Raw genomic sequence first — 18784 nt, 5'->3', positions numbered from 1 at the left:
GCACGCATGAACAATGATGACTTCACTGTACTAGTCAGTGGGGGCAGTAGACACCATTGAGTGAGCATGTGTGCTGTGTGGTCATTGCATTCAAAATGACTGAGTGAGTAGAATAATGGATCTGCATCAAATTTTGGGTTAAGCTTGAACATGCCTCCACAGAAATTGTTCAGATGATTCAGAAGGCCATGGTTATGGGCAACTGGTGATTGGCAGCTTCGTCACAACAACATGTCCACTCATGCATCACATCTCCTGCAGAGTTTTTTGGCAAAACATCAAATCACCCAGGTGACTCAGGCCCCCAACAGCCCAGATTTGGCGCCCTGTGACTTCCGGCTTTTCCCCAAAACTAACATCACCTTTGAAAGGGAAAAGATTTCAGACCATTGATGAGATTCAGGAAAATATGATGGGGCAGCCAAAGGCAACTGGGGACTGTGTGAGGTCCTATGTACAATGTTTCTTGTGTATTGTATCTTCTTCAATAAATGTCTCTATTTTTCATATTACATGGCTGGATACCTTCTGGACAGGCTACATACATGCCACAATATATACATATAGACCTAATTTATCACTGTCTCATTTCTGGATCATTCTTCCTCATCACTCTGAAGGATCAGGCTTGTCTCTGAAACACCTTTGTAGTGATCTTGCCACGGCTCATCAATAATATATCTTCTTGTCCATGATAGATGGGTGGGCAACTCCATCTTTCCATAGAAATGGCTTTTTGTTCTCTTCCTCTCATCCTGCCTTGGTCAATCCAAGGTCCTTTATAAACACTCTCCTAAGCAGTCAAAGCTTGCATGACAAGATCGTGGGGGTCACTGCAGATGCCATCTCTACCTTCTTGGGTAAATTATTTCTGGCACAGGCAGGAAGACGGGTGCTGGGCTGGGGCCTTAGGTACCAGTCGGGCCAACCGCCCACAGCACAGATGAGGACCCTGCAGTCCATTCGCCTATAGTGACTGACTTGCCCAGGCACTGGGCTGCCAACAAATATTTAATCATTTCTGACGGGCGGCCATCGCTGTGCTGGGCCACTGTGATTTAAACACACAAAAAAGGCCCTTCATGAAGCTGACTGTCCAGGGGACAAGGAAGCTAACAAAGAGTAATTTTAGTAAAGCGTCAGCAAGTGCTCTGATATGGAAAGTCCTGGTTTCTATGGGAACTCCCAGCTTCCCTGTGGGAGTAAAGGAGGTGGCAAGTAAATGAGAAGTGAGTCAGCAAAAAAGAAGGAGGGAAGTTCTCACTAGCCAGTGAGATCTTGGCCAACTATCAACTCTATACATTTTTGTCTTTCTCAATGTTTTTGACTCTAGATCTATTTTCTACTTTCTAATTATCCTCCAACTCTAAATTCCTGTGATATCCTAACTGCTCTTCCATTTTCCCACCTCTCTTCCCTTCCCCTCCCTTCCCCCCTCCCTTTCTCCTTTCCTATCTCTCTGTTTAGGAGAGATGGCCCCTCCCACCCATCCCACCTGATGGCCTCCATCTATTCTCTCGAGCACTGAACAGCCCTTACACAAAGAATCGAACAAACTTTGCTGAGTTCAGGTACACTGAGAGTGGTAAGAGAGCCTTCTTCCTCCAGCGCGTGCATTCGGTCCGGCCCCAAACACTCCCTGCCCACCCTCTGTTTCCTGGGCCAGCACAGACCTCAGGGGGGTAGGTAGGAATCAGCCAGGGGAAGGAAGGCCTGCTTCACAGGGGCGTGCTTCTGGCTGCAGAAATAGACGTGTGAAGGCCAGGAGCCCCAACACTTTCAAGGAACTGAGAGATCCCAGAACTAAGCCGAGGAGAAGACTGCAGTGGCCTGGCAAGGTTAGCGGAGATCAGACGGGAGAGACCAGTGGTCCAGGAGTGGTGGGTATTTCTGTCAAATTCACCTAATAGCGCCCTGTGACTGCTTCCACAGGAGAGCGGAAACATGTAGTTTTCCCCAGAGAAACAGTTAAAACCCTCTGTAAAGGACGAGCATGGCTAAAGGAAGCAGGTTCCCTCTGCTCCACTGTGCTACTTCCCTCCATCCATCTCCATTCACAGCTGAACAAAGACAGGGCCTGTATCGGGATCCTTTGGACATGGGACTTTTTTTTTAAATATCTCCAAACCTAAGATTTAATTTTTTTCAACGTGCTTTTTCTTCCTCACTACAGCTTTAAATCAATTTCAGAATGCCAGTTACTTATGGCAGACACATTTCAACAATTTTCTACGAAGAGCCCAAAGAAAGGCACTGAAATTAGCCAATTTCTTCTGATCACTATAGTTGTGCTAATGGAATTTTTTTTCAATGATTTCTTAGTTTTTCAATGCAATTCTTTAGACTCCGACCAAGTAAGATGTAATTTTTAAGTGATACAAGAAAATACAGAAGGAAATAACTGTCCAAGAGATTTAAGAAAATTGAAATAAAATACCTAAAATGATTCGGGAACTAGAACAGTGCAAAATCCTTGTCTCTATCTCCTTGGAGTAATAATTTGAGATAATGTCTCCATATCCCTAAAAGAGACTATGGATAAGAATAAAATCATTTCTTGTATGCCATTCTGCTTGCAGAAAATGTGCTAAAACATTTTATGTTAGTAGTCTGAGGTGATTTAGAAATCATTCGTTTTTGAAGTACTTGAAACCTTAAGTCTTGGCATGGAAAAAGGGAGGGAAGATATATTTTTTAAAAGAAGAAGAAGAAGGCAGCGTAGGACGGTGCTGGCCTGGGGGGATGGCGCTGGGGCTAGTCACCTCCCCTCGCCCCCCCCCCCCCGCCACCCCCCATCCCTGTGACCAGCTGGCTGCCACCCCCTTGCCGGCCCTCTGACCTTTAGTGAGGACACCGATAAGAAGAGGGAAGCGCTAGTTCAATGTTTGCCAAAATCAAAGTTCACCCTAAATATAAAATGAACGGGTAATATTTACTGCCCCTGAGCTCAGGGTGGTCTGAGAGAGGAGTGGGAAGAGGAGAGCACAGCCCACAGCAGACTTCCATGAAGAAGAGAGAGTCGGCCGCGCCACACGGCCGTCACGACCTGGTGCTCCCGCCAGGCAAGGACTCGCTCAGGTCTGCTCGCTCAGCTCTGGCCTCCTGCGCGTCCAAGCGCACTCTCCCAAGGCATTGTCTCTTGCAAACAAAATCTCTGAGGCCAGTCCAATGGTGAAATTCACAGTGATTTATATGGCTTGACAGACACTTCTAAGAACCAAACGACTTTAAAAGATCAGTTGGAGGGGTTGATGCTTGGGTTCAAGCCCAACTCCCTGTTACCCTGCTATTTCTCTGACCCACCCCGCCTTGTTTGCTCGTTTCATGGAGGGGCTCCCAGCCAGGAAAATGAGAGCATAAAAATAACCGCGCTGGACACAGCTGGGAGCCAGGAAGAACATTAATTCTGCTCATTCTAAACCACCTCCCCCAACAAATGAAGTCTGGAGGGTTCTCAAAACTAGATTTGATCTTTATCACTGCTCTTGTTATTCATAATAATAATAATGCTACCAAGAGTATTTTGGGGATGACAAGTTTAGAGCCGTTAGGTCTGGCGTGTTTTCTACCGAGTCTACAACTGAAGACAGTAGTTTGGAAAATACTTGATACTTCGTAAACCCAAACTCATCATCATAGTAAAATGATTGTGTATTATCTCCTTTTTTTCCCTAAGATCATTTTAAAGACAATTCGCCGTCTTCCTTGCCCATCTCCTTCTCAAATCAGAAGATGGAGAGTTTTGTCAGATGTGTTTTTTTTAAAAAAAAGTCAAAGGCAAAAAAAAAACAGACACATCACATTTATTAGTTTTCACTTAGTTTTTAGCAACAACACCAATTGGTCTCCAGTTTAAAAAAGCAAAAACAGAACTTTACACACAGAATAGGGACATTTTGCTTATTGTTTTCTGAAACTCTAAGAGAACGGTGCCGTTTGGGCCGAGAAAAACAACTTTGCTGTGTTTGTCAGGTGCTGTGTATGCGAACGTGCCTGGACGTTCAATTGATGACCTTTATCAGATCGGCTGGACAGCAGGGACGTTGGCAGGTCACACCGTCAGAGATAAATCTCTGCCTGGTATTTCTCTACCCAAAGAAAAATTACCTTCTCATGGTACCTTAATTTTCATCCTTATCATAACCTAATACATTTTTAATAGTTATTTCTTTAGTAATCGTTTTTCAATAGCCTACTGGGTTAATAGCAGATCATTTAGGAACTTTGTCAATGTCAGCGTGGCTTAAATTTTCTAAATGAACACACTTAAAAATATGGTAGTGGTGTCCCTGTTTATTCGCTCTTACGGAAGGCTGACCTGCTCCTAGTATTCTGTACGAGCTGTGTTCCCTTCCCTTCCTAAAGATGGTTTTCCATGGAGACTCTATTTCCTCACTTCTAGGTCACCATTTCCACCCTTTGTCTTTACTTCACATTATGGTTACCTTTAGTCACTCAGCAAGAACGTGACTTAACTGTGTGGCATCAGAGGGCACCAAAGGGCAATGGAGAAACTGCCAAAATGCATCCAGGGTCATTTATAGAGAGGACAGGTTCTGCGGCAGAAAAATCCAGAGTCCACCACGAAGAAAAGCCCACACCAAACAGCAGGGCCTCGGGAGAAACCCCCATGTACCAAATTCTCTCCTGAGCTCATTCATTTCACTTTGGGTTCCCTCTTCTTTTCTAGGCTTTTTTCTGTGCTACCTGGAAGAACCAGGTTCACGTTTTATATCGTGGCCATAAAACAACTACAATCACAACCTCCATTACGTATTGCTCTCGGGTCATTCCCCAGCAGTCCCATGCAGAAGGCTTTTTGAGCCAACCAGGTTACCTCCTCATTGAATGTAAGACTGTACTTTTTGGAGCCACGGTTAGCACCCCACCCAGTTCTGGGCACACAGGGAAAGCCCTAATAGGAAGTGAATGGGACTGAACAAAGCAGGAAAACGCACCTCATTCTCATGCCAGTCATGAATAACCCAAAGAAACTGCACTAATTCTTCAAGTATTAGGAGCAGTGAAGGTGAGAAAATGAAACCGAAGGTGCCGAGCCTTCCGGGGGAACTAGATCTGAGTCTTTACTAGTAAAGTTTTTACTCGATGTGCTCAGCAAAGTGCTGACACAGACTGTTGTCCAGAAAGCTCACTGAGTCACGGCTGAAGAACAGACCTTGAACTAAAAGTGAGGAGTTCACAGGTATGACTGGGATTTTGAAGTACCTGCCCCATGTGAAGATCTACAAGCCCTTCATTCACTCATTAACTGATTAATTTCTAAACCAACTCCTTCCTGTAGTGGAGACTTTGACACCATGTGTCCCAGGCACTGCACACAACACTCTCCTTCTGTTATGAGTAATTGAATAATCACCAAAAACAAAAACAAACAAACAAACAAAAAACCTTGAGGCTCAAATAGGTGGGAAAATACATCCAAGAGCATGCAGGCAAATCCTACCTTACCAGAGGACCAGGCCAAACCTTCCCTTAATACCCGAGAATCACAACACTTAGGTAGCATGAGAGACTTCACCAACGTGACGGTGGACCTAGGGTCACCGCATTCCTAGAACCAGGTCTTCTGAGTCAACTTCCCATCACACAGACTAAACAATGACTTCATTTACTAGCTGCACAAAAGTTTAATGAGAATGTTTCAGAGAAACATGGGAATGTTTTGCATTTTTCTTAGAAACGAGCCCTTCATTTTCCAAATACATACTAAAAACTTCAAAAACCATTCTTCACAAACTAATTTTGAACTGAAACTAAAAAGTGAGGTAGTTGTTCCTCGTTTCTCTCTTCTGCCTGTATTCTGGGGCCAAGGGCTCCTTCACAGGAGAAGCAGCATCTCCAAGCACTGCCTCGTGGTCCAGCTCCTCTGGCCACTGCCACCTGCCTGGGGTCTTCCCTGCTCTTCACATCATCACCCATGGATGTGCTGAGGCAGACATGAGGGATGAGGAAGGAGGGAAAATTGGTGACAGGAGGCCCGGGCGATGTGGCTCAAGACCCAGACAGACCTGGGTTTGAAGCCTATTCATTCATTTCCCAACTATTGCCTGGGACAGGTTATTCCACCTCTGTTCCCCCCACCACCATCCTTTGAAGTGGCGCTCATCCCAAAGGTTGGTAGGAAGATGAAATCATCAGTTCTCAGTAAGTATTAACGATGATGGTTATTATTGCCCAGACCTGGAAGGAAAGCTCTGTTGTTGCCTATGAACTATATACTGACGGCCAAAGAAATGGAGAATGAAATGGTGAGACTTTGAGTCCTTTGATAGGTGGCAGAACTAATAACCTCCCTGTGCACACCTGTAAGACCAGAAAGATTGTTAAAATGTTACAAGAATTCCACACCAGATGTTAAATACCCACTAAACTGAGTTTCCAGGGTACCCTCTCCACCTGCCTTAGCCCCTCCGGCAGGATGCCACTTCCGGTCTCGCTCCCCTGAACTGGCAAGACGTGAGCACCCAGCAGGGTGACAGGTGAGTCTCAGGTGAGATGCCCTGGAAGGACCCTGCTCATGTGCCACCGGTCGGCATTCCTTCTCATTGGTCAGCTCCTGGACCACACAGGCGGTGCCCATAACTGTTTTGAATATTTGTTTGTGTTTGGAAAAATACTTTGTGCCATTCAGTCATCCTTAATACCAAAATGAAAGCCATGATATTGGATCAAGGTAAGTACTTTCAGAACTTTTGGAACAAGCACGTATTCCTCCCATCACTGGCAGCGACCCCTCCCCAGAAGACGTTGAGGATGCCGGCTCGACTCCAGCCTCCACTTCCTGCTCATCCAGACCCCGTGTCTTGAGGCACGGTCTACCTTTCTTCTTTCCACCCTAACCACCCCACCACCAATACACACTTCAGAAAAGAAACAACACTAAGCTGCAAAATCTTTGTAAGGAAGTCTAACAAAGTCGGACTTTTTCCCCATGATACCTATATTAAGTTTTTTTAAATATCAACCATTGAGCTACTTGAATAATTTTATTTTTTTACCCCCTCCCCCTTTTCACTTAGTGGCTATTGCACTAGCCCTTACAAAGCGATATCTGCATTGATCAATTTTCACTTCACATTAGAATCCACTGGGCAGCTTTTATACAAAATACTGATGGTCACTGGTTTGATCCCCAGTGAGGGGACATGTCTGGGTTGAGGGTTTAATCTCCAGTCAGAGCATGTACGGAAGGCAACCAGTCACTGTTTCTCTCTCGCATCAGCTATTTCTCTCCCTTCTGTTCTCCCTCCCTTCTCCTCTCTCTAAAAGTCAAAAATAAAAATTAAAAAAAATTCAAAATATTGATGCTTGGGCCCAAAGCCTTATTAATCAACTAGAATGACAGGGGGTGGAGCCTGAGCATCAGGTATACGTTTTAAAGGCCCTCAAAATGATCTAATGGGCAGCTAAGAGGTCAAACCACTGTCCTACCAACCTCTGGAGCCATCATTCGGAAATGAGGCGGAGTATTAGGACTCACCAATGTGCACACGCGTGTATGCGATACCCCTCTCAGTGGTACTAACAAATATTTATTGTGAGTGAAAATACATCCAAAAGAGTGTACATCACATATATGTATTTTTTAATTACAATAGGGAAAATGGCACCCAGAATCCAGGCTACCAAAACCTAAACGGAACATTCCCAGATGTACAATGCCTCGTTTGTGTTCCCCATTTCAGTGCCCTAACTTCTCCCTGGCCAGATCACCACCGTCCGGGGTTCTGCTTCTTCCCCTTCTTGGGAGCCTTTCTATGATTTTTCCATAGATGCCTGTACCTGTAAACAAAGTACTGTTTGCTTCTGCCCGGTGTCAGTTTTTATGACCGAATTCCTTCCTAATTGGGTATAGTCTTCTGAGGCTTGCTACTTTTTTTGCTCAAAATTATGTTCTGATGAATAGTACACATTTTTCACTTCATCCTCACACACAACCACCCCATAAGTAAGGCTTTGAAGATGAGGAAACTGAGACCCGAGGGGCCAACAGTTGGACCAGAGCCACGTTCTAAGAGTGGAAGAGAGGAGTCGGAACACAGTCTGCCCATCGTAAAGCTTCGCGGCTGAACGGGACCCACCAACAAGTGTGCACAATCACAGAGAAGACGAGAACTGAAGTCACTGAATAACAAAGCTGAGAGTTCGAGACCACGAGTTATACGAGTCCGTCATGCCGGAGCTATCCGGTGTTCACTCAGGTTGCCAAAGTCTTCGGCAGAGCTGATCGGGAATTTTACATTTTGCTCTGGGATGAGCACATTGTTTATTTCACCTGCCACCGTGACTGTTCAGAACGGATGTTCATCCTGATTTCTTTGAAACTATCGAACTCTAGCATGCTACACTGATGACCACACAAACATGTCTCTTATAAGATAGATATATTGCTTATGGATAAGTCCTGGCAATGCAGGCTGGTTTGGTTTGTTACCATATTCAATTACCACAAGTCTTCCACACAATCAACTGTGAGCAATAATGTGAGGCTTGATCTGATCACATCTTTTCCTAGCAATTACAATATTCAATTATCTGAGGTAAATTGAATGGAGTAAAAAAAAGAACACTTACCTTCTTTGAGAGCTAGAGGATATAATTCCCAATCAAATAGGTTGGCAGCAGATTCTGAAAATACTTAAAGCTACATGTCCATTTCTCGGACTGACCAAAACCTTAGAATCTACCAAAATAAAATCTATTAACCAAATATTTTTTTTGGACAAAGCTAACACCATTTGTTTAGGCATTGAGTTGTTTCCACTTTCAAATAAACTTTGTTTAAAGAAAGCACAGAACAACTGTCTCAAAAACCACCAGTGATTTCTCCAAAAGACGGCAAATACAGTATTCATGGTGAAGGCCAATGCTGCCCCTCCATTGCTGGTGTTCGTGGTAGATGTACCACAAAGTAGTGAGAATGTCCATGGTGAGTACACAACCTTGCATTCCGGACCTTAGCACTAAGAAAGTATATTAGAACAGAGGTCCTGTAAAACACTGGTTACAATGGAAACAGGTTAATATTCTTAAAACATAAAGAGCTCTTAAAAACCTATTTTGAAAAATGGGACATGTACCTAGAGAAACTAGCAACAGATCTGTAAAAGGCAAAATGCTTCAGGCCAATAAACATAATTTTTTAAAATTTCAATCCCACTTGTAATCAAAGAATTGCCCAATTTTAGAACTGTGAGCCACCAGCTTTAAAGCAACGTCTATGGCGCTGATGACACAGGCAACGGGCACTCTGGACATCCCCGGTGGGACTATAATCGTTAAGACTTTCCTCGAGAGCCATTTGGCATCGGGAAACATCTCTGTCAAAGTCAGAAGCCCTGTGCTCTCGATTCTCCAGAGCTTTATTTCAGCAAAGAAAGTCAATAAATTGATCACAGGTAAGACTACAGACTTTGGAATCAGACTGACCACGCTGGAGAGCGGTTTGCATTGCCTGCTGGAATGCAGGGCTTACATAACTTCCCTGACTTGTTCCCGCTGCTGTTCCTGGCCTTCAGAGCAACAGACGGTGTCATTAGCTTGTGGATTAGTTGGGGTATCACGTGAGACTCTCTGCAATGCTCCCAAAGCTGTGTCAGGCACAAAGCAGATATTCACTCAGCTTTTGGCTGTGCATCGGGCAACTCAAAGAAGACGACGACACAGGGAGTCCAGTCAGTAATATTGTAACAAGGGTGTGCGGTGCCAGGTGGGGACTGGAAATAACAGGGGGGGGAGCGCTTTGTAAAGTACAGGATTTTCGAACCACAATGCTGTTCACCTGAAACTAACATAAAATAATACTGAATGTAAGCTGTAATTGAAAAATAAGTTTAGAAGAGAAGGAAAAAAGAGAAAGAGGAAAGAAAAGAAGACAAGGAAGAATAGAAAGAGAGAACATGTGCTCCTTCCTCTCACATGAAGACAGAACTCAGGATGCTTTACATTTTCACATCCCTTTGTGTACATTATCTCATGCACCCTCACCCAGATACGTGAAACTGAGCCCGTATTCTTTTCCCCTGCAGTAATGAGGAGAAACGGAGGCATTGTGCTGACTTGGGGGCAGAGTCGGGCCCAGAACCCAAGTTCTGTCTGACACAGCCTCTATAATTTCCTGTGCCTGCTCCACAGGTTTAGAACATTTCTCAATGACACCCACCGCTGTCCAGTTCAGAAACATCTCCCTCCCACGCCACACGTCCAGGTATGGCTGCCATCGGCGTTCCCACATGAACAATCTCTTCCCCTGTGTGTGCAAAAAAAATAGTTTTATATGTGCATTTCAGTAAGATACTAAAACTGCCCCCTGGTCTAGTCATAACATTAGGGCAGCTATACGCAAAATGTTTCAGATCACGTTCCCTAGTGGACAACGCCGCGATGACCCTCCTCGGGGACTGCCTGTGGCATGTCCTGTCATGCTGAGCAACGTCTGCCACGGAACCCACACAGGCGTGTGATCGTGGACGGCGTCAGGCCAGCATGAAATCTGATCCCTCGGTGCTCCTCGGTCAGAGAAGAGACGGCCTTGTAAAAAGATCGTGTCTCCATATTTTGTCTTTTGTGATCAACAATATCCCGTTTGGGGGAGGAGGAGCAAATAAGTCTAGAAAACCCATCATTGCAATGAAAGAGACCTACACCTTCTACCAGGGAATAGTAGCTAAGCCTCGTCACAACTTCAATAATACAATTAAGTACCTGGGATGCATTTGTCAAAACGTTTTATCTGTAAATGGAAGTGCAATTCGAGACAGGCTCATAAAGTATTAGATTTTAAGAAACATTTGAAATTTTTATTTCATCTACCACCCCCATTTTTAGATCCGGAGATCAGAGATGTTAAACAACTTTCCAAAATAACAGACACCAAACCGAACAATGGCGGGAAGATTCAAGATCTGGAATCTTGAATGAGAGGTGTGTTTCTATATCATCTTTCTTGTGTCATTTAATAATCTATACCTAAACTATAACAATTTACATCTTGGCACTTTGAGGAAAACTAGTCCTACTGTTTTCTCAGAGTAAAATGGCATAATGATTAAAAAGTAAAAATAATGCCAACATCTTAGATTATAATGAAAATAAACTAAAATGCCCTTTGTATTAAAAAGCACTGTGTAGCCCTGGCTGGCGTAGCTCAGTGGATTGAGCTCAGGCTACAAACCAAAGCATTGTGGGGTCAATTCCCAGTCAGGGCACATGCCTGGGTTGCAGGCCATGGCCCCCGGCAACTGCACCTTGATGTTTCTCTCTCTCTCTTTCTCCCTCCCTTCCCTCTCTAAAAATAAATAAATAAAATCTTTTTTAAAAAAAGCACTGTGTAAACTGTAAATATCTGTGCAAATATTGGTTATTAGCGAGGGACATTGAGTGACAGAAATTTCTCACTGTTTTCTCAAACTGCTGGATTCCACCCAGAGTTCCTAAATGGCCAGTATTGTCTTAGTTATCATCGTACCCTCAGAACCTGCCACAGGCCTGGCAGACAGAAGGCAGACAACAAATATTTGGTAAACTGGTATGCTATTTTTAGAAATCACGTAGCCAGAATAAAACAGAAGAGAACATGTTCCCATTGTTCACATTAACAGATGATTGGGATGATTTTCCTGTTGCTCTCGGGAAAGCCTCTATTTGCACTAGCACAGGTGTTTGAATTAGGTAGAAGACAAGCAAGACGGTGGACTGAAGCACCTTTTCCCAGCTCCACTTCCCGAAAAACGAGAAGGAAAAAAGGTAAGATCCACACAGTCGCATGTATTTATAAACCGATATCAGTTACCAGTGGAGGGACTGAGCAAAAGAAAACAGCAGACGGAGGACTCGTGGACAGGGACAACAGCGTGGTGACTGCAGGGGGCACTGGGGTGGGTCGAGGTGGAAAGGGTATAGGAGGGATAAATGGTGGTGAGGAAAAACAAGATAAGAAAAGAAAAGAAAAGATTCATTTTAAAATCACTGACCAATCACACTCAAAGCTTTTCTTTGAAAGACAACTGTAATTGAACAATAAAGTAATTTTCAAAAAGAACAGCAACGTAAGCATGATATTAGCAGCCCTCTATACATATGACTTGCTTTTTTCCTGTCCTCCCATTGCAACACCTCCTGGCAGTGTGGTGCCCCTCCCCCAGCCCTGCAACGTTAGCCTCAGAGCAGCCCCTCCACCTGCGCTCTGTGGAAACGCAGCCCCCGTGAAAGCTGTCTGCACCGCAGCGTCTGGAAGCTGTGCAGGTGCAGTGCCCACCCCCCCACCCCACCCCTGCCCACGCAGGGAAGGGTGGTCACTGGGAGGGCGGGAACCCCTGGTGGTTCATGCCCTGAATGTTGGGTCCCCGCTGCTGAAACGCTGAGGCTGAGACAACAGATGCCACAGTGACCGCTGGTGTCGCAGGCTCGTGACCCATCACTGGCGGAGCTGCACAAACGCATCCTACAAAAAGTACATCGACGATTCCACAAAATCAGTCAAAGGAAGACTTAAGGGAATGAAACCAGAGAGAGTAAAACCCTGACGAGCAGAGCTGCGGAGCAGAGCAAGAGCGTGCGCTGGTGGGACTAAGATTAACACAAACAGGTGGCACTTACCTGTGCCCAGTTTAAGTTCCTCGCGTTCATTAACCCACTCAGCTGACACAGTACCGCGAGGTAAATACTATTACTAACTCCATTCCGCAAGGAAGAGCCTGGGGCAGACCAGGTAGTTGATTGGCTGGGCAGTGGCGGAGCCAGGACTCGCATACAAGCCTTCTGGCTCCAGAACCTGGACTCTGAGCCACTCACTGTGAACAACCCCAGTAATTTCACAAACAACAACAAGCGTGAATCCAGACAGTGGCAAGATGCCTTGATGCAATAATGGTTTTGTTTATCAATAGTTTCAAAATATTATATTAACAGGTTTGGCTAACAGCTTTAGGTGAACAGAATGTTGTCACAACTGGATACAACTGGGTGCTGCTCTTCCTCTTCCGCACCTGAAGATTTAGACCAACGAGCTGATATCACCTAGAGTTCTATATATTTATTCTTATTTACATTTGCTTGTAGCAGAGGCCTTAAAATTTTTGTGTAGGCCTTCCTAAATGAAATATCAATTTTTAAAAAGGGGAATTAAAAGGTGATAAATGCAAAGATTTTTAAAAGGGCAGGCTAGGTTAAACAACTGGCAGCAAGAAAAATAAACCCTACACCCTATGTTTGAACTTCCAAAAAAAATGTGTTATGAATATGTGGTATAAGAATAAATACACTTAAATATACTAGTAACCATAGAATAAATTAGGAGGTTAATCAAAGTCTGTCTTCTAAGAAAAGCACTGCATCTGGATAGTTTTACTGAATCTGGACAAATTCTACAAAACTCTCAAGTAACAGGTACTATATACATAAACAGGCATCTCTGAGACCAGGGGCCAGGCAACTGCAGCATGTGCTGGCCCGGCACCTGCTGTTGTTAATAAAGTTTTATTGGAACACAGCCATGCCCAATCATTTGCATGCAGGCTATGGGGCTGCTTTACTGCTACAAAGGCAGAACCGAGTACTTGTGAGAGAACTAAAATACGATGTGACCCTTTACAGAAAAATTTGTCCTAAAGAAGGAAATCCAAGTGGTCAATAAGCATCAGCAGTGGCCAGGAAAACGCACCTCTCCTTCCGCTGTGGGGCAGATGACTGACAGTGGTCCTGGCTGCCGCGGTTGAATCCACTGCCCTGTTCACACTGAGGCCACCACGGGCTGCCTCCAGCCAGGGACTAAGCCAGGCAGGGCTGCTAGGCTGAGGATTGCTGCCAGGCGACAGCACAGGACTCCTGGGACAGGAGACTTTGACTAGAAGGCTCCACGTGGGCCAGGCCGCGGTGTTCTTTCAAGTCTGAGAGTCTGCAGGGTCTGCCCTCGTCCTTCCCCTCCCTCCCCCACGGGGTTGGACTCCAACGGGGGTCCGACAGCCCCCACCACATCGCGTGCGCTCTCCCCTGCTCTCCCCTGCTCTCCTCCCCGGCATCTGTCCTGATCAGCCTCCGGAACACATCTAGTCTTGGTTCCTGCCTCTCAGCGGACCCGCACCACCCACAGCTGCCCTGTACATTTCCTGCGTCAGAGAAATGCAAGATAAAACAGCCACGCAGCACTGTTCACTCAGATCAGCAGACTTGCTAGATTTGATCAAATCAGCTCTTGGTGACGGTGGGGAAACGGATAGCCTCATACTGTCTGCAGCTAAATTGGTCCAGCCACGTAAGGAAGCAACTTGAGAGGTAAGTGAGTGCGCACGTTAACCCGGCCATCCGGGACTCTCCATAACTGTCCCGGAGAAATGCTTGCAATGTGTACAATGATGCATAAATAAGGTGTTTCATGCAGCATTGTTTGTGACTGTGAAAAACTGCGACTGTCCAGCAGCGCGGTTGAATGAGTTAGGAAATGCCTGTGTTGTGAGGTACCAGGCAGCGCACCGCTAGAGGGGGGACAGGTGCAGGTGTAGCGAAAGGTCTCCAGGACATCGCATTACGTGATACAGAGCAACATGAAGAGCAATACACACTGTGTAATGCCATTTATGTTTAAAATATACCCCCAAATCTCTCTCTCCCCCTCCCTCCCTCCCTCCTCCACACACACACACACACACACACACACACACTTACAGACATGCACACACTGAAATATATTTACCAACTCTTATCAGTTATCAGTGACTGTATTTGGGTAGAGGAATGGAATTAGGAGTGGTGAAGAAAGTTTTACCTTTACCTGACTTTTGGTTAGTACTCACAAGGAGAACCTATCCATATACTGTGTTTACAAATATATACACAAACTCAAGTGTCAGTGACTCTCCCTTTCTCCCTTCTTTCTATGGACCACTGGACAATATCGGAGGCTCCATAAACATGGCATGTAATGGCACGTAATGGCATGTAATACTCATGTGTGGGATCGAGACCCGCCTTCACCGATCAGGACTGCAAAGGAATCCCATTATCAGGGAGCTCGCTTCTTCCAACTCAACAGAAAAACACGGCACGGTGATCAAAGAAGAATTCACAGAACATCCATTTCCAGTAAAGTTTCTAATACTTAAGAACTAACTCAAGATAGACAGATAGATAGATGGATAGACAGATAGACAGGATGAAAAAACACACACACATATTCAATAATTACCTGTATGTATCAAAATATGCATTACACTGTTGTTTGTAATTTGCAGCCAGTGTGTCCCGGACGAAGCATCAGATGGAAAAACCTGCTGTACCTTCAAAGCAGGCTTTATTTGCAAAGGGGGCTGACAGGTCATGAGGAGCTGTGAGGAGCAAGCTGCCGCTCTCAGACTGTGGTAAGTGCTTCTGTCCTTGAGATGCATAACAAGACAATGCGTGTTGTAAAGACCAAGCCTGGACCCGTAGAACCACCCAGCACAGGCCGGCTCTTCTCCTCTTCAGCAGCCTCACCGTCGTGGGGCTCATTCACTGACCCTGAGATAATCTATTTGTCTGCCCCTAGTTATTCGCCTGCTCCTGAGATTGCCCCACGGAAGCCGTTTAACACTGCATGAGGTGCATGAGATCAGTTCCTCTGCAAAAACATCAATAACTCTAACAGTTAGCTTCTTGTCGCCCTTAGCTCTTGCTCCCACATTGGCCATGGAGTAAACTGTGGAGCAGGATTTAGTGATCACGTCAGCAACAGTGTTTTCTTTGAGGGTGTATGCTTGTTGGTAGCAAACTAAGAGATCACTGGTTGCTATGAATCATCCTGGATGCCAGGAGTTGGGGTGGCCGAGTTCTACAGGGGCCTTGTGTCGAGTTATAAGGACTAGTGAGTCACTGCAGCCTGGCCCTCTGGAGAAGTGGGCCCACAACCTCATCCCCTCTCCCACTCCTGTCCTGCTGACAGTCAGACAGTGTCTGTGCCACGGGGAGCCCTACGTGCAAGCATCTTTGGCCCAAGGCCAACCACAAAATAGAGGATGAATGTCGGCAAAAAATATATACACACTAGCCCAGGGGACCCAGTGCCAAGGCAAGGCGCACTCTGGCCTGCTAGCACCACAGCTGTGTTCAGACTGCGCCTCTGGATCCTGGGGCTTGCTGCCTCCACCCGCGAGGACTGGCACCCCTCCCTTGGCTGGGGCAGACACAGTTTTGTTATTGCGTGTGCATCGTGTCAGTGCCCTTAACACGGTAATGACTAACATCTGTCGAGCCCCGAGCACACGCCAGGCACTTCCCACCTGTATTCTTACGGAACGCTCACGACCAGCCCTCCCTCTGAGACAGGCACTCCTTTGGGTCCCCTTTCACTGCGAAGGGTAAGAAAGAGAGCTTGCCCGAGACACACAGCTTGAACCTGTTAATCGGGGCTCGGAGCTGACTCTTGGATTTCAAGTCTCAAGCTCTTAACCACCGTGGAATAAGCTCTCCACATGTGTTACTGCCCCACGCTGGTCACCAAATAGCATTTAAGACTGTTTCGGACAAATCTGATTGCATGGAAACTTTCGAATATACTTGTTAGGATACATTCATTCACACGTTTATTTACTCAAGAAACATTCACTGACAGTCTGCGATGTCTCATTACAGATGCAGCGAAGATTCAGGCATCAGGGAAATGTGTCTCAGGAACTCACAGGCCAGTAGAGGGGACAGACCCACAGCCACCATCCAGTGACATGGAAGCAAAACAATGGAAATGCAGTGGCCAGTTTCTCTTTCCCCCAGATTCTCCCTCCTCCTCAGCCTTTGTTAGATTACCGTTCTCTGAAAATTTTCACAACTACCTTTGGGCAGCTAACAAATAATTTTTATTATATTCTCTCTACATAAAACTATCAGATTGGTTTCAGAACCAACAATTTACCAATGCTTTGCCAAGGATTTGATCACGAAAGCTAATCTATTTCTATTGATTCTTAATTTTTAAATTTTTTTTTACTTACGCAATGCTAAAATAAATTTAAATCTTTCAAAGATGCTTACCTTACAATAACCTGTTTTGGGAGAAAATATTTGCAAAAGATATATCTAATAAAGGACTAGTATCCAAAATACAAAGAACACATTAAGTCAACAATAAGAAAACAAACAACCTAATTTTTTTTAAGATTTATTTATTTATTTTTAGAGAGGAAAGGGAGGGAGAAGGAGAGAGAGAGAGAAACATCAATGTGCGGTTGCTGGGGGCCGTGGCCTGCAACCCAGGTATGTGCCCTGGCTGGGAATTGAACCTGCGACACTTTGGTTCGCAGCCCGTGCTCAACCCACTGAGCTACACCAGCCAGGGCACAACCTAATTTTTTAAAATTGACCAAATGCCTGAACAGAAACCTCCCCCCAAAAGATATGCAGATGTCAAATAAGCATAGGAAAAGATTCTCCCCATCATAAGTCATTGGGGAATGATAAGTTAAAACGACAACGAAATGCCACTACACACCCGTTCAGACGGCCAGAAGGCAGAACCCAGACCACACTGAACACTGACACAGACCATGGACAGGAAACGACGGGAACTGTCAGTCAGTGCTGGAAGAGCTGTACAATGGCACTGACCCTTTGGAAGACCGTTCGGCTGTTTCTTAAACAAAAAAAACTAAACATATGCTTACCTTGTGATCTAGCCATCGTGCTCCTTGGTTTTTTCCCAAAGGAGCTGAAAATGTGTCCACAGAAAAACCTGCACGTGGATGTTTACAGCATCGTTGCTCATAACTGCCAACACGTGGACACGACCGCCATGTCCTACAAGCAGGTGATGGATCAACTGTGGCCCGTCCAGGCACTGGAAGACTATTCAGAGCCAAAAAGAAAAGAGCTCTGAAGCCATCGAAAGACATGGTGGAATCCCAAAGGGACATGACTAAGTGAAAGAAGCCGACCAGGAAAAACTATTCACTGTATGATGCCAACAATAGGACATTCTGGTAAAGGCAAAGCTGTGGAGACAGTAAGAAAAGATCAGCGATTTTCCAGGGCTGAGAGGAGAGATGTATGAGCAAAGCACAGAGGACCTTTAGGGCAGTGAAACTCCTCTGTAGGACACTGTAATGATGGGTGCATGTCATTATACATGTGGCAAAACTCACAGAGAGTACAACACCAAGAGTGACCTCGATGTAAAGTATGGACTTCGGTGACAGTGGTGTGTCCATGCATGCTCCTCCGCTGTAGGAAAAGTAACATTCTGGTGCGGGGTTTGGATAGTGAGGGAGGCTATGCCTGGGAAGGAGGGGAGGGTGTGTGGGAAGTCCCTGTACCTTTTCACATGGTCTTGCTGCTCTAAAAGATAAATCTATTTTTTTAAGATTTTATTTATGTATTTTTAGAGAGGGAAGGGAGGGAGAGAGAGAGAGAGAGAAACATCAATGTGCGGTTGCTGAGGGCCGTGGCCTGCAACCCAGGCACGTGCCCTGACTGGGAATCGAACCTATGATGCTTTGGTTCACAGCCCACGCTCAATCCACTGAGCTACGCCAGCCAGGGCTGATAAATCTATTTTTTAAAAGAACTGTTAATTCAAAATTGATCTTTTTTATTTATTCTTTCCTAGTCGTGAATTAAATGTATTTTCCCCCTGAGAATTTATAATCCTTTCCCATGTCCAAACCACTCAATCCATATAATCTAATGTGCCGAGTACAAAGCGGTTCAGGAGACGGAAGCAGAGCCATTCAGACACAGTCGTGGGTGCTGCATGCACTGAAGCCAGCCCGGGGAGTGAGGACCAGTCCCTTCCCTTCAGCAG

At 45.3% G+C, this 18784-nt stretch overlaps 1 protein-coding gene across 1 annotated transcript in view; it reads right to left on the bottom strand.

Annotated features, from left to right (window-relative positions):
* The window catches only part of ESR1 (estrogen receptor 1), a 365725-nt gene extending 357042 nt beyond the window's left edge, over positions 1-8683 (bottom strand). The window contains exon 1 of the mRNA XM_036024903.1: positions 8596-8683. The gene's annotated coding sequence lies outside the window, so the exon portion shown is untranslated. The remainder of the gene's footprint in view (positions 1-8595) is intronic.
* Between the last annotated feature and the right edge of the window lie 10101 nt (positions 8684-18784).

This window comes from Phyllostomus discolor, chromosome 4 (genome assembly GCF_004126475.2).
Source record: "Phyllostomus discolor isolate MPI-MPIP mPhyDis1 chromosome 4, mPhyDis1.pri.v3, whole genome shotgun sequence".
Lineage (NCBI taxonomy): Eukaryota > Metazoa > Chordata > Mammalia > Chiroptera > Phyllostomidae > Phyllostomus > Phyllostomus discolor.
This window is presented reverse-complemented; position numbering and strand designations above follow the sequence as displayed.